Source organism: Ranitomeya imitator, unplaced genomic scaffold (genome assembly GCF_032444005.1).
Source record: "Ranitomeya imitator isolate aRanImi1 unplaced genomic scaffold, aRanImi1.pri SCAFFOLD_24, whole genome shotgun sequence".
NCBI classification, from domain to species: domain Eukaryota; kingdom Metazoa; phylum Chordata; class Amphibia; order Anura; family Dendrobatidae; genus Ranitomeya; species Ranitomeya imitator.
In genome coordinates this window covers 393,352-406,377 of record NW_027194605.1, presented here as the reverse complement: position 1 = coordinate 406,377, position 13,026 = coordinate 393,352, and the positions used below count along the sequence as shown (strand labels likewise).

At 41.5% G+C, this 13,026-nt stretch overlaps 30 non-coding genes across 30 annotated transcripts; all 30 read right to left on the bottom strand.

Moving 5' to 3' along the window:
* Nucleotides 1-527: 527 nt before the first annotated feature.
* Nucleotides 528-600, bottom strand: TRNAV-CAC (transfer RNA valine (anticodon CAC)). Its single transcript has one exon. It is a non-coding gene; the product is annotated as a tRNA-Val (tRNA).
* An 86-nt stretch (nt 601-686) lies between these two features.
* On the bottom strand, nt 687-759 carry TRNAV-AAC (transfer RNA valine (anticodon AAC)). Its single transcript has one exon. It is a non-coding gene; the product is annotated as a tRNA-Val (tRNA).
* A 714-nt stretch (nt 760-1,473) lies between these two features.
* TRNAV-CAC (transfer RNA valine (anticodon CAC)) lies at nt 1,474-1,546 on the bottom strand. Its single transcript has one exon. It is a non-coding gene; the product is annotated as a tRNA-Val (tRNA).
* An 86-nt stretch (nt 1,547-1,632) lies between these two features.
* On the bottom strand, nt 1,633-1,705 carry TRNAV-AAC (transfer RNA valine (anticodon AAC)). The gene has a single exon. It is a non-coding gene; the product is annotated as a tRNA-Val (tRNA).
* Nucleotides 1,706-2,121: 416 nt separating this feature from the next.
* TRNAV-UAC (transfer RNA valine (anticodon UAC)) lies at nt 2,122-2,194 on the bottom strand. Its single transcript has one exon. It is a non-coding gene; the product is annotated as a tRNA-Val (tRNA).
* Nucleotides 2,195-2,419: 225 nt separating this feature from the next.
* On the bottom strand, nt 2,420-2,492 carry TRNAV-CAC (transfer RNA valine (anticodon CAC)). Its single transcript has one exon. It is a non-coding gene; the product is annotated as a tRNA-Val (tRNA).
* Nucleotides 2,493-2,578: 86 nt separating this feature from the next.
* Nucleotides 2,579-2,651, bottom strand: TRNAV-AAC (transfer RNA valine (anticodon AAC)). Its single transcript has one exon. It is a non-coding gene; the product is annotated as a tRNA-Val (tRNA).
* A 714-nt stretch (nt 2,652-3,365) lies between these two features.
* TRNAV-CAC (transfer RNA valine (anticodon CAC)) lies at nt 3,366-3,438 on the bottom strand. Its single transcript has one exon. It is a non-coding gene; the product is annotated as a tRNA-Val (tRNA).
* An 86-nt stretch (nt 3,439-3,524) lies between these two features.
* Nucleotides 3,525-3,597, bottom strand: TRNAV-AAC (transfer RNA valine (anticodon AAC)). Its single transcript has one exon. It is a non-coding gene; the product is annotated as a tRNA-Val (tRNA).
* Nucleotides 3,598-4,311: 714 nt separating this feature from the next.
* Nucleotides 4,312-4,384, bottom strand: TRNAV-CAC (transfer RNA valine (anticodon CAC)). The gene has a single exon. It is a non-coding gene; the product is annotated as a tRNA-Val (tRNA).
* An 86-nt stretch (nt 4,385-4,470) lies between these two features.
* On the bottom strand, nt 4,471-4,543 carry TRNAV-AAC (transfer RNA valine (anticodon AAC)). The gene has a single exon. It is a non-coding gene; the product is annotated as a tRNA-Val (tRNA).
* A 416-nt stretch (nt 4,544-4,959) lies between these two features.
* TRNAV-UAC (transfer RNA valine (anticodon UAC)) lies at nt 4,960-5,032 on the bottom strand. Its single transcript has one exon. It is a non-coding gene; the product is annotated as a tRNA-Val (tRNA).
* A 225-nt stretch (nt 5,033-5,257) lies between these two features.
* TRNAV-CAC (transfer RNA valine (anticodon CAC)) lies at nt 5,258-5,330 on the bottom strand. Its single transcript has one exon. It is a non-coding gene; the product is annotated as a tRNA-Val (tRNA).
* An 86-nt stretch (nt 5,331-5,416) lies between these two features.
* TRNAV-AAC (transfer RNA valine (anticodon AAC)) lies at nt 5,417-5,489 on the bottom strand. Its single transcript has one exon. It is a non-coding gene; the product is annotated as a tRNA-Val (tRNA).
* Nucleotides 5,490-6,203: 714 nt separating this feature from the next.
* TRNAV-CAC (transfer RNA valine (anticodon CAC)) lies at nt 6,204-6,276 on the bottom strand. The gene has a single exon. It is a non-coding gene; the product is annotated as a tRNA-Val (tRNA).
* Nucleotides 6,277-6,851: 575 nt separating this feature from the next.
* On the bottom strand, nt 6,852-6,924 carry TRNAV-UAC (transfer RNA valine (anticodon UAC)). Its single transcript has one exon. It is a non-coding gene; the product is annotated as a tRNA-Val (tRNA).
* A 225-nt stretch (nt 6,925-7,149) lies between these two features.
* Nucleotides 7,150-7,222, bottom strand: TRNAV-CAC (transfer RNA valine (anticodon CAC)). Its single transcript has one exon. It is a non-coding gene; the product is annotated as a tRNA-Val (tRNA).
* Nucleotides 7,223-7,308: 86 nt separating this feature from the next.
* TRNAV-AAC (transfer RNA valine (anticodon AAC)) lies at nt 7,309-7,381 on the bottom strand. The gene has a single exon. It is a non-coding gene; the product is annotated as a tRNA-Val (tRNA).
* A 714-nt stretch (nt 7,382-8,095) lies between these two features.
* TRNAV-CAC (transfer RNA valine (anticodon CAC)) lies at nt 8,096-8,168 on the bottom strand. Its single transcript has one exon. It is a non-coding gene; the product is annotated as a tRNA-Val (tRNA).
* An 86-nt stretch (nt 8,169-8,254) lies between these two features.
* On the bottom strand, nt 8,255-8,327 carry TRNAV-AAC (transfer RNA valine (anticodon AAC)). Its single transcript has one exon. It is a non-coding gene; the product is annotated as a tRNA-Val (tRNA).
* Nucleotides 8,328-9,498: 1,171 nt separating this feature from the next.
* On the bottom strand, nt 9,499-9,571 carry TRNAV-AAC (transfer RNA valine (anticodon AAC)). Its single transcript has one exon. It is a non-coding gene; the product is annotated as a tRNA-Val (tRNA).
* Nucleotides 9,572-9,987: 416 nt separating this feature from the next.
* Nucleotides 9,988-10,060, bottom strand: TRNAV-UAC (transfer RNA valine (anticodon UAC)). The gene has a single exon. It is a non-coding gene; the product is annotated as a tRNA-Val (tRNA).
* Nucleotides 10,061-10,285: 225 nt separating this feature from the next.
* TRNAV-CAC (transfer RNA valine (anticodon CAC)) lies at nt 10,286-10,358 on the bottom strand. Its single transcript has one exon. It is a non-coding gene; the product is annotated as a tRNA-Val (tRNA).
* Nucleotides 10,359-10,444: 86 nt separating this feature from the next.
* Nucleotides 10,445-10,517, bottom strand: TRNAV-AAC (transfer RNA valine (anticodon AAC)). The gene has a single exon. It is a non-coding gene; the product is annotated as a tRNA-Val (tRNA).
* A 416-nt stretch (nt 10,518-10,933) lies between these two features.
* On the bottom strand, nt 10,934-11,006 carry TRNAV-UAC (transfer RNA valine (anticodon UAC)). Its single transcript has one exon. It is a non-coding gene; the product is annotated as a tRNA-Val (tRNA).
* Nucleotides 11,007-11,231: 225 nt separating this feature from the next.
* Nucleotides 11,232-11,304, bottom strand: TRNAV-CAC (transfer RNA valine (anticodon CAC)). Its single transcript has one exon. It is a non-coding gene; the product is annotated as a tRNA-Val (tRNA).
* Nucleotides 11,305-11,390: 86 nt separating this feature from the next.
* On the bottom strand, nt 11,391-11,463 carry TRNAV-AAC (transfer RNA valine (anticodon AAC)). The gene has a single exon. It is a non-coding gene; the product is annotated as a tRNA-Val (tRNA).
* Nucleotides 11,464-11,879: 416 nt separating this feature from the next.
* TRNAV-UAC (transfer RNA valine (anticodon UAC)) lies at nt 11,880-11,952 on the bottom strand. Its single transcript has one exon. It is a non-coding gene; the product is annotated as a tRNA-Val (tRNA).
* A 225-nt stretch (nt 11,953-12,177) lies between these two features.
* On the bottom strand, nt 12,178-12,250 carry TRNAV-CAC (transfer RNA valine (anticodon CAC)). Its single transcript has one exon. It is a non-coding gene; the product is annotated as a tRNA-Val (tRNA).
* Nucleotides 12,251-12,336: 86 nt separating this feature from the next.
* On the bottom strand, nt 12,337-12,409 carry TRNAV-AAC (transfer RNA valine (anticodon AAC)). Its single transcript has one exon. It is a non-coding gene; the product is annotated as a tRNA-Val (tRNA).
* Between the last annotated feature and the right edge of the window lie 617 nt (nt 12,410-13,026).

Genomic DNA, 13,026 nt, shown 5'->3' with positions numbered 1-13,026 from the left:
AAAATCTCATGCCTTTGTCCAAAAGCCAAAAAGAAAGAGAAAAAGCAAGTAGATGCCTGCTTTCGCACCTTGATCCTATCAGGTGTTACTTGAACTAGAAAAACGTATACAATGTCAAAAACACACACTCTTGACAAAAGCAGACGCATGTAGAAATCATCAAAGGGGTAAAAATGATGCTGATTACATCAACAATATACACTTGTGATCAAAATAAAGAGAAACCGCATGCTTCTGCCCGGGATCGAAACGGAGACCTTTCGCGTGTAAAGCGAACGTGATAACCACTACACTACAGAAACTAGATAACAGACGTTACTGGGCTCACGACAAGCAATCGAGATCAAGAACTGAAAGTCAATAGCTTTGTCAGCAAAGCATTATGGCATGTTTCTGCCCAGTTTTGAACTGGGGACCTTTCGCGTGTTAGGCGAATGTGATAACCACTACACTACAGAAACGGAACGAAAAAGGTTACTGTGGTCATGGCAAGGAATAAAGATCAAGGATTGAAAGTCAAAATGCATTGTTTCTGCCCAGTTTCGAACTGGGGACCTTTCGCGTGTGAGGCGAACGTGATAACCACTACACTACAGAAACTAGATGAAAGACGTTACTGGGCTCACGACAAGCAATCGAGATCAAGAACTGAAAGTCAATAGCTTTGTCAGCAAAGCATAATGGCGTGTTTCTGCCCAGTTTTGAACTGGGGACCTTTCGCGTGTTAGGCGAACGTGATAACCACTACACTACAGAAACTCCGTGCTAAGCTCAAACTGTTCAAACACACGGAAATGAAATTGAAAAAAAATGATCCAGCCAAACTCAACAGGTCTTCTTCTATGTCTGAACACAGGACAAAGTGCACTTTTCAACCAAGGAACCTTTCATTTGTCAGACTACTGAAAAAAAGAAAAAACATGGAAACAAAACCATTTTGCAAAAAAAAATCTCATGCCTTTGTCCAAAAGCCAAAAAGAAAGAGAAAAAGCAAGTAGATGCCTGCTTTCGCACCTTGATCCTATCAGGTGTTACTTGAACTAGAAAAACGTATACAATGTCAAAAACACACACTCTTGACAAAAGCAGACGCATGTAGAAATCATCAAAGGGGTAAAAATGATGCTGATTACATCAACAATATACACTTGTGATCAAAATAAAGAGAAACCGCATGCTTCTGCCCGGGATCGAACCGGAGACCTTTCGCGTGTAAAGCGAAAGTGATAACCACTACACTACAGAAACTAGATAACAGACGTTACTGGGCTCACGACAAGCAATCGAGATCAAGAACTGAAAGTCAATAGCTTTGTCAGCAAAGCATTATGGCGTGTTTCTGCCCAGTTTTGAACTGGGGACCTTTCGCGTGTTAGGCGAATGTGATAACCACTACACTACAGAAACGGAACGAAAAAGGTTACTGTGGTCATGGCAAGGAATAAAGATCAAGGATTGAAAGTCAAAATGCATTGTTTCTGCCCAGTTTCGAACTGGGGACCTTTCGCGTGTGAGGCGAACGTGATAACCACTACACTACAGAAACTAGATGAAAGACGTTACTGGGCTCACGACAAGCAATCGAGATCAAGAACTGAAAGTCAATAGCTTTGTCAGCAAAGCATAATGGCGTGTTTCTGCCCAGTTTTGAACTGGGGACCTTTCGCGTGTTAGGCGAACGTGATAACCACTACACTACAGAAACTCCGTGCTAAGCTCAAACTGTTCAAACACACCGAAATGAAATTGAAAAAAAATGATCCAGCCAAACTCAACAGGTCTTCCTCTATGTCTGAACACAGGACAAAGTGCACTTTTCAACCAAGGAACCTTTCATTTGTCAGACTACTGAAAAAAAGAAAAAACATGGAAACAAAACCATTTTGCAAAAAAAAATCTCATGCCTTTGTCCAAAAGCCAAAAAGAAAGAGAAAAAGCAAGTAGATGCCTGCTTTCGCACCTTGATCCTATCAGGTGTTACTTGAACTAGAAAAACGTATACAATGTCAAAAACACACACTCTTGACAAAAGCAGACGCATGTAGAAATCATCAAAGGGGTAAAAATGATGCTGATTACATCAACAATATACACTTGTGATCAAAATAAAGAGAAACCGCATGCTTCTGCCCGGGATCGAACCGGAGACCTTTCGCGTGTAAAGCGAACGTGATAACCACTACACTACAGAAACTAGATAACAGACGTTACTGGGCTCACGACAAGCAATCGAGATCAAGAACTGAAAGTCAATAGCTTTGTCAGCAAAGCATTATGGCATGTTTCTGCCCAGTTTTGAACTGGGGACCTTTCGCGTGTTAGGCGAATGTGATAACCACTACACTACAGAAACGGAACGAAAAAGGTTACTGTGGTCATGGCAAGGAATAAAGATCAAGGATTGAAAGTCAAAATGCATTGTTTCTGCCCAGTTTCGAACTGGGGACCTTTCGCGTGTGAGGCGAACGTGATAACCACTACACTACAGAAACTAGATGAAAGACGTTACTGGGCTCACGACAAGCAATCGAGATCAAGAACTGAAAGTCAATAGCTTTGTCAGCAAAGCATAATGGCGTGTTTCTGCCCAGTTTTGAACTGGGGACCTTTCGCGTGTTAGGCGAACGTGATAACCACTACACTACAGAAACTCCGTGCTAAGCTCAAACTGTTCAAACACACCGAAATGAAATTGAAAAAAAATGATCCAGCCAAACTCAACAGGTCTTCCTCTATGTCTGAACACAGGACAAAGTGCACTTTTCAACCAAGGAACCTTTCATTTGTCAGACTTCTGAAAAAAAGAAAAAACATGGAAACAAAACCATTTTGCAAAAAAAAATCTCATGCCTTTGTCCAAAAGCCAAAAAGAAAGAGAAAAAGCAAGTAGATGCCTGCTTTCGCACCTTGATCCTATCAGGTGTTACTTGAACTAGAAAAACGTATACAATGTCAAAAACACACACTCTTGACAAAAGCAGACGCATGTAGAAATCATCAAAGGGGTAAAAATGATGCTGATTACATCAACAATATACACTTGTGATCAAAATAAAGAGAAACCGCATGCTTCTGCCCGGGATCGAAACGGAGACCTTTCGCGTGTAAAGCGAACGTGATAACCACTACACTACAGAAACTAGATAACAGACGTTACTGGGCTCACGACAAGCAATCGAGATCAAGAACTGAAAGTCAATAGCTTTGTCAGCAAAGCATTATGGCATGTTTCTGCCCAGTTTTGAACTGGGGACCTTTCGCGTGTTAGGCGAATGTGATAACCACTACACTACAGAAACGGAACGAAAAAGGTTACTGTGGTCATGGCAAGGAATAAAGATCAAGGATTGAAAGTCAAAATGCATTGTTTCTGCCCAGTTTCGAACTGGGGACCTTTCGCGTGTGAGGCGAACGTGATAACCACTACACTACAGAAACTAGATGAAAGACGTTACTGGGCTCACGACAAGCAATCGAGATCAAGAACTGAAAGTCAATAGCTTTGTCAGCAAAGCATAATGGCGTGTTTCTGCCCAGTTTTGAACTGGGGACCTTTCGCGTGTTAGGCGAACGTGATAACCACTACACTACAGAAACTCCGTGCTAAGCTCAAACTGTTCAAACACACCGAAATGAAATTGAAAAAAAATGATCCAGCCAAACTCAACAGGTCTTCCTCTATGTCTGAACACAGGACAAAGTGCACTTTTCAACCAAGGAACCTTTCATTTGTCAGACTTCTGAAAAAAAGAAAAAACATGGAAACAAAACCATTTTGCAAAAAAAAATCTCATGCCTTTGTCCAAAAGCCAAAAAGAAAGAGAAAAAGCAAGTAGATGCCTGCTTTCGCACCTTGATCCTATCAGGTGTTACTTGAACTAGAAAAACGTATACAATGTCAAAAACACACACTCTTGACAAAAGCAGACGCATGTAGAAATCATCAAAGGGGTAAAAATGATGCTGATTACATCAACAATATACACTTGTGATCAAAATAAAGAGAAACCGCATGCTTCTGCCCGGGATCAAACCGGAGACCTTTCGCGTGTAAAGCGAACGTGATAACCACTACACTACAGAAACTAGATAACAGACGTTACTGGGCTCACGACAAGCAATCGAGATCAAGAACTGAAAGTCAATAGCTTTGTCAGCAAAGCATTATGGCATGTTTCTGCCCAGTTTTGAACTGGGGACCTTTCGCGTGTTAGGCGAATGTGATAACCACTACACTACAGAAACGGAACGAAAAAGGTTACTGTGGTCATGGCAAGGAATAAAGATCAAGGATTGAAAGTCAAAATGCATTGTTTCTGCCCAGTTTCGAACTGGGGACCTTTCGCGTGTGAGGCGAACGTGATAACCACTACACTACAGAAACTAGATGAAAGACGTTACTGGGCTCACGACAAGCAATCGAGATCAAGAACTGAAAGTCAATAGCTTTGTCAGCAAAGCATAATGGCGTGTTTCTGCCCAGTTTTGAACTGGGGACCTTTCGCGTGTTAGGCGAACGTGATAACCACTACACTACAGAAACTCCGTGCTAAGCTCAAACTGTTCAAACACACCGAAATGAAATTGAAAAAAAATGATCCAGCCAAACTCAACAGGTCTTCCTCTATGTCTGAACACAGGACAAAGTGCACTTTTCAACCAAGGAACCTTTCATTTGTCAGACTACTGAAAAAAAGAAAAAACATGGAAACAAAACCATTTTGCAAAAAAAAATCTCATGCCTTTGTCCAAAAGCCAAAAAGAAAGAGAAAAAGCAAGTAGATGCCTGCTTTCGCACCTTGATCCTATCAGGTGTTACTTGAACTAGAAAAACGTATACAATGTCAAAAACACACACTCTTGACAAAAGCAGACGCATGTAGAAATCATCAAAGGGGTAAAAATGATGCTGATTACATCAACAATATACACTTGTGATCAAAATAAAGAGAAACCGCATGCTTCTGCCCGGGATCGAACCGGAGACCTTTCGCGTGTAAAGCGAACGTGATAACCACTACACTACAGAAACTAGATAACAGACGTTACTGGGCTCACGACAAGCAATCGAGATCAAGAACTGAAAGTCAATAGCTTTGTCAGCAAAGCATTATGGCATGTTTCTGCCCAGTTTTGAACTGGGGACCTTTCGCGTGTTAGGCGAATGTGATAACCACTACACTACAGAAACGGAACGAAAAAGGTTACTGTGGTCATGGCAAGGAATAAAGATCAAGGATTGAAAGTCAAAATGCATTGTTTCTGCCCAGTTTCGAACTGGGGACCTTTCGCGTGTGAGGCGAACGTGATAACCACTACACTACAGAAACTAGATGAAAGACGTTACTGGGCTCACGACAAGCAATCGAGATCAAGAACTGAAAGTCAATAGCTTTGTCAGCAAAGCATAATGGCGTGTTTCTGCCCAGTTTTGAACTGGGGACCTTTCGCGTGTTAGGCGAACGTGATAACCACTACACTACAGAAACTCCGTGCTAAGCTCAAACTGTTCAAACACACCGAAATGAAATTGAAAAAAAATGATCCAGCCAAACTCAACAGGTCTTCCTCTATGTCTGAACACAGGACAAAGTGCACTTTTCAACCAAGGAACCTTTCATTTGTCAGACTACTGAAAAAAAGAAAAAACATGGAAACAAAACCATTTTGCAAAAAAAAATCTCATGCCTTTGTCCAAAAGCCAAAAAGAAAGAGAAAAAGCAAGTAGATGCCTGCTTTCGCACCTTGATCCTATCAGGTGTTACTTGAACTAGAAAAACGTATACAATGTCAAAAACACACACTCTTGACAAAAGCAGACGCATGTAGAAATCATCAAAGGGGTAAAAATGATGCTGATTACATCAACAATATACACTTGTGATCAAAATAAAGAGAAACCGCATGCTTCTGCCCGGGATCGAACCGGAGACTTTTCGCGTGTAAAGCGAACGTGATAACCACTACACTACAGAAACTAGATAACAGACGTTACTGGGCTCACGACAAGCAATCGAGATCAAGAACTGAAAGTCAATAGCTTTGTCAGCAAAGCATTATGGCATGTTTCTGCCCAGTTTTGAACTGGGGACCTTTCGCGTGTTAGGCGAATGTGATAACCACTACACTACAGAAACGGAACGAAAAAGGTTACTGTGGTCATGGCAAGGAATAAAGATCAAGGATTGAAAGTCAAAATGCATTGTTTCTGCCCAGTTTCGAACTGGGGACCTTTCGCGTGTGAGGCGAACGTGATAACCACTACACTACAGAAACTAGATGAAAGACGTTACTGGGCTCACGACAAGCAATCGAGATCAAGAACTGAAAGTCAATAGCTTTGTCAGCAAAGCATAATGGCGTGTTTCTGCCCAGTTTTGAACTGGGGACCTTTCGCGTGTTAGGCGAACATGATAACCACTACACTACAGAAACTCCGTGCTAAGCTCAAACTGTTCAAACACACCGAAATGAAATTGAAAAAAAATGATCCAGCCAAACTCAACAGGTCTTCCTCTATGTCTGAACACAGGACAAAGTGCACTTTTCAACCAAGGAACCTTTCATTTGTCAGACTACTGAAAAAAAGAAAAAACATGGAAACAAAACCATTTTGCAAAAAAAAATCTCATGCCTTTGTCCAAAAGCCAAAAAGAAAGAGAAAAAGCAAGTAGATGCCTGCTTTCGCACCTTGATCCTATCAGGTGTTACTTGAACTAGAAAAACGTATACAATGTCAAAAACACACACTCTTGACAAAAGCAGACGCATGTAGAAATCATCAAAGGGGTAAAAATGATGCTGATTACATCAACAATATACACTTGTGATCAAAATAAAGAGAAACCGCATGCTTCTGCCCGGGATCGAACCGGAGACCTTTCGCGTGTAAAGCGAACGTGATAACCACTACACTACAGAAACTAGATAACAGACGTTACTGGGCTCACGACAAGCAATCGAGATCAAGAACTGAAAGTCAATAGCTTTGTCAGCAAAGCATTGTGGCATGTTTCTGCCCAGTTTTGAACTGGGGACCTTTCGCGTGTTAGGCGAATGTGATAACCACTACACTACAGAAACGGAACGAAAAAGGTTACTGTGGTCATGGCAAGGAATAAAGATCAAGGATTGAAAGTCAAAATGCATTGTTTCTGCCCAGTTTCGAACTGGGGACCTTTCGCGTGTGAGGCGAACGTGATAACCACTACACTACAGAAACTAGATGAAAGACGTTACTGGGCTCACGACAAGCAATCGAGATCAAGAACTGAAAGTCAATAGCTTTGTCAGCAAAGCATAATAGCGTGTTTCTGCCCAGTTTTGAACTGGGGACCTTTCGCGTGTTAGGCGAACGTGATAACCACTACACTACAGAAACTCCGTGCTAAGCTCAAACTGTTCAAACACACCGAAATGAAATTGAAAAAAAATGATCCAGCCAAACTCAACAGGTCTTCCTCTATGTCTGAACACAGGACAAAGTGCACTTTTCAACCAAGGAACCTTTCATTTGTCAGACTACTGAAAAAAAGAAAAAACATGGAAACAAAACCATTTTGCAAAAAAAAATCTCATGCCTTTGTCCAAAAGCCAAAAAGAAAGAGAAAAAGCAAGTAGATGCCTGCTTTCGCACCTTGATCCTATCAGGTGTTACTTGAACTAGAAAAACGTATACAATGTCAAAAACACACACTCTTGACAAAAGCAGACGCATGTAGAAATCATCAAAGGGGTAAAAATGATGCTGATTACATCAACAATATACACTTGTGATCAAAATAAAGAGAAACCGCATGCTTCTGCCCGGGATAGAAACGGAGACCTTTCGCGTGTAAAGCGAACGTGATAACCACTACACTACAGAAACTAGATAACAGACGTTACTGGGCTCACGACAAGCAATCGAGATCAAGAACTGAAAGTCAATAGCTTTGTCAGCAAAGCATTATGGCATGTTTCTGCCCAGTTTTGAACTGGGGACCTTTCGCGTGTTAGGCGAATGTGATAACCACTACACTACAGAAACGGAACGAAAAAGGTTACTGTGGTCATGGCAAGGAATAAAGATCAAGGATTGAAAGTCAAAATGCATTGTTTCTGCCCAGTTTCGAACTGGGGACCTTTCGCGTGTGAGGCGAACGTGATAACCACTACACTACAGAAACTAGATGAAAGACGTTACTGGGCTCACGACAAGCAATCGAGATCAAGAACTGAAAGTCAATAGCTTTGTCAGCAAAGCATAATGGCGTGTTTCTGCCCAGTTTTGAACTGGGGACCTTTCGCGTGTTAGGCGAACGTGATAACCACTACACTACAGAAACTCCGTGCTAAGCTCAAACTGTTCAAACACACCGAAATGAAATTGAAAAAAAATGATCCAGCCAAACTCAACAGGTCTTCCTCTATGTCTGAACACAGGACAAAGTGCACTTTTCAACCAAGGAACCTTTCATTTGTCAGACTACTGAAAAAAAGAAAAAACATGGAAACAAAACCATTTTGCAAAAAAAAATCTCATGCCTTTGTCCAAAAGCCAAAAAGAAAGAGAAAAAGCAAGTAGATGCCTGCTTTCGCACCTTGATCCTATCAGGTGTTACTTGAACTAGAAAAACGTATACAATGTCAAAAACACACACTCTTGACAAAAGCAGACGCATGTAGAAATCATCAAAGGGGTAAAAATGATGCTGATTACATCAACAATATACACTTGTGATCAAAATAAAGAGAAACCGCATGCTTCTGCCCGGGTTTGAACCGGAGACCTTTCGCGTGTAAAGCGAATGTGATAACCACTACACTACAGAAACTAGATAACAGACATTCCTGGGCTCACGACAAGCAATCGAGATCAAGAACTGAAAGTCAATAGCTTTGTCAGCAAAGCATTATGGCATGTTTCTGCCCAGTTTTGAACTGGGGACCTTTCGCGTGTTAGGCGAATGTGATAACCACTACACTACAGAAACGGAACGAAAAAGGTTACTGTGGTCATGGCAAGGAATAAAGATCAAGGATTGAAAGTCAAAATGCATTGTTTCTGCCCAGTTTCAAACTGGGGACCTTTCGCGTGTGAGGCGAACGTGATAACCACTACACTACAGAAACTAGATGAAAGACGTTACTGGGCTCACGACAAGCAATCGAGATCAAGAACTGAAAGTCAATAGCTTTGTCAGCAAAGCATTATGGCATGTTTCTGCCCAGTTTTGAACTGGGGACCTTTCGCGTGTTAGGCGAATGTGATAACCACTACACTACAGAAACGGAACGAAAAAGGTTACTGTGGTCATGGCAAGGAATAAAGATCAAGGATTGAAAGTCAAAATGCATTGTTTCTGCCCAGTTTCGAACTGCGGACCTTTCGCGTGTGAGGCGAACGTGATAACCACTACACTACAGAAACTAGATGAAAGACGTTACTGGGCTCACGACAAGCAATCGAGATCAAGAACTGAAAGTCAATAGCTTTGTCAGCAAAGCATAATGGCGTGTTTCTGCCCAGTTTTGAACTGGGGACCTTTCGCGTGTTAGGCGAACGTGATAACCACTACACTACAGAAACTCCGTGCTAAGCTCAAACTGTTCAAACACACCGAAATGAAATTGAAAAAAAATGATCCAGCCAAACTCAACAGGTCTTCCTCTATGTCTGAACACAGGACAAAGTGCACTTTTCAACCAAGGAACCTTTCATTTGTCAGACTACTGAAAAAAAGAAAAAACATGGAAACAAAACCATTTTGCAAAAAAAAATCTCATGCCTTTGTCCAAAAGCCAAAAAGAAAGAGAAAAAGCAAGTAGATGCCTGCTTTCGCACCTTGATCCTATCAGGTGTTACTTGAACTAGAAAAACGTATAAAATGTCAAAAACACACACTCTTGACAAAAGCAGACGCATGTAGAAATCATCAAAGGGGTAAAAATGATGCTGATTACATCAACAATATACACTTGTGATCAAAATAAAGAGAAACCGCATGCTTCTGCCCGGGATCGAACCGGAGACCTTTCGCGTGTAAAGCGAACGTGATAACCACTACACTACAGAAACTAGATAACAGACGTTACTGGGCTCACGACAAGCAATCGAGATCAAGAACTGAAAGTCAATAGCTTTGTCAGCAAAGCATTATGGCATGTTTCTGCCCAGTTTTGAACTGGGGACCTTTCGCGTGTTAGGCGAATGTGATAACCACTACACTACAGAAACGGAACGAAAAAGGTTACTGTGGTCATGGCAAGGAATAAAGATCAAGGATTGAAAGTCAAAATGCATTGTTTCTGCCCAGTTTCGAACTGGGGACCTTTCGCGTGTGAGGCGAACGTGATAACCACTACACTACAGAAACTAGATGAAAGACGTTACTGGGCTCACGACAAGCAATCGAGATCAAGAACTGAAAGTCAATAGCTTTGTCAGCAAAGCATAATGGCGTGTTTCTGCCCAGTTTTGAACTGGGGACCTTTCGCGTGTTAGGCGAACGTGATAACCACTACACTACAGAAACTCCGTGCTAAGCTCAAACTGTTCAAACACACCGAAATGAAATTGAAAAAAAATGATCCAGCCAAACTCAACAGGTCTTCCTCTATGTCTGAACACAGGACAAAGTGCACTTTTCAACCAAGGAACCTTTCATTTGTCAGACTACTGAAAAAAAGAAAAAACATGGAAACAAAACCATTTTGCAAAAAAAAATCTCATGCCTTTGTCCAAAAGCCAAAAAGAAAGAGAAAAAGCAAGTAGATGCCTGCTTTCGCACCTTGATCCTATCAGGTGTTACTTGAACTAGAAAAACGTATACAATGTCAAAAACACACACTCTTGACAAAAGCAGACGCATGTAGAAATCATCAAAGGGGTAAAAATGATGCTGATTACATCAACAATATACACTTGTGATCAAAATAAAGAGAAACCGCGTGCTTCTGCCCGGGATCGAACCGGAGACCTTTCGCGTGTAAAGCGAACGTGATAACCACTACACTACAGAAACTAGATAACAGACGTTACTGGGCTCACGACAAGCAATCGAGATCAAGAACTGAAAGTCAATAGCTTTGTCAGCAAAGCATTATGGCATGTTTCTGCCCAGTTTTGAACTGGGGACCTTTCGCGTGTTAGGCGAATGTGATAACCACTACACTACAGAAACGGAACGAAAAAGGTTACTGTGGTCATGGCAAGGAATAAAGATCAAGGATTGAAAGTCAAAATGCATTGTTTCTGCCCAGTTTCGAACTGGGGACCTTTCGCGTGTGAGGCGAACGTGATAACCACTACACTACAGAAACTAGATGAAAGACGTTACTGGGCTCACGACAAGCAATCGAGATCAAGAACTGAAAGTCAATAGCTTTGTCAGCAAAGCATAATGGCGTGTTTCTGCCCAGTTTTGAACTGGGGACCTTTCGCGTGTTAGGCGAACGTGATAACCACTACACTACAGAAACTCCGTGCTAAGCTCAAACTGTTCAAACACACCGAAATGAAATTGAAAAAAAATGATCCAGCCAAACTCAACAGGTCTTCCTCTATGTCTGAACACAGGACAAAGTGCACTTTTCAACCAAGGAACCTTTCATTTGTCAGACTACTGAAAAAAAGAAAAAACATGGAAACAAAACCATTTTGCAAAAAAAAATCTCATGCCTTTGTCCAAAAGCCAAAAAGAAAGAGAAAAAGCAAGTAGATGCCTGCTTTCGCACCTTGATTCTTTCAGGTGTTACTTGAACTAGAAAAACGTATACAATGTCAAAAACACACACTCTTGACAAAAGCAGACGCATGTAGAAATCATCAAAGGGGTAAAAATGATGCTGATTACATCAACAATATACACTTGTGATCAAAATAAAGAGAAACCGCATGCTTCTGCCCGGGATCGAACCGGAGACCTTTCGCGTGTAAAGCGAACGTGATAACCACTACACTACAGAAACTAGATAACAGACGTTACTGGGCTCACGACAAGCAATCGAGATCAAGAACTGAAAGTCAATAGCTTTGTCAGCAAAGCATTATGGCATGTTTCTGCCCAGTTTTGAACTGGGGACCTTTCGCGTGTTAGGCGAATGTGATAACCACTACACTACAGAAACGGAACGAAAAAGTTTACTGTGGTCATGGCAAGGAATAAAGATCAAGGATTGAAAGTCAAAATGCATTGTTTCTGCCCAGTTTCGAACTGGGGACCTTTCGCGTGTGAGGCGAACGTGATAACCACTACACTACAGAAACTAGATAACAGACGTTACTGGGCTCACGACAAGCAATCGAGATCAAGAACTGAAAGTCAATAGCTTTGTCAGCAAAGCATAATGGCGTGTTTCTGCCCAGTTTTGAACTGGGGACCTTTCGCGTGTTAGGCGAACGTGATAACCACTACACTACAGAAACTCCGTGCTAAGCTCAAACTGTTCAAACACACCGAAATGAAATTGAAAAAAAATGATCCAGCCAAACTCAACAGGTCTTCCTCTATGTCTGAACACAGGACAAAGTGCACTTTTCAACCAAGGAACCTTTCATTTGTCAGACTACTGAAAAAAAGAAAAAACATGGAAACAAAACCATTTTGCAAAAAAAAATCTCATGCCTTTGTCCAAAAGCCAAAAAGAAAGAGAAAAAGCAAGTAGATGCCTGCTTTCGCACCTTGATCCTATCAGGTGTTACTTGAACTAGAAAAACATATACAATGTCAAAAACACACACTCTTGACAAAAGCAGACGCATGTAGAAATCATCAAAGGGGTAAAAATGATGCTGATTACATCAACAATATACACTTGTGATCAAAATAAAGAGAAACCGCATGCTTCTGCCCGGGATCGAACCGGAGACCTTTCGCGTGTAAAGCGAACGTGATAACCACTATACTACAGAAACTAGATAACAGACGTTACTGGGCTCACGACAAGCAATCGAGATCAAGAACTGAAAGTCAATAGCTTTGTCAGCAAAGCATTATGGCATGTTTCTGCCCAGTTTTGAACTGGGGACCTTTCGCGTGTTAG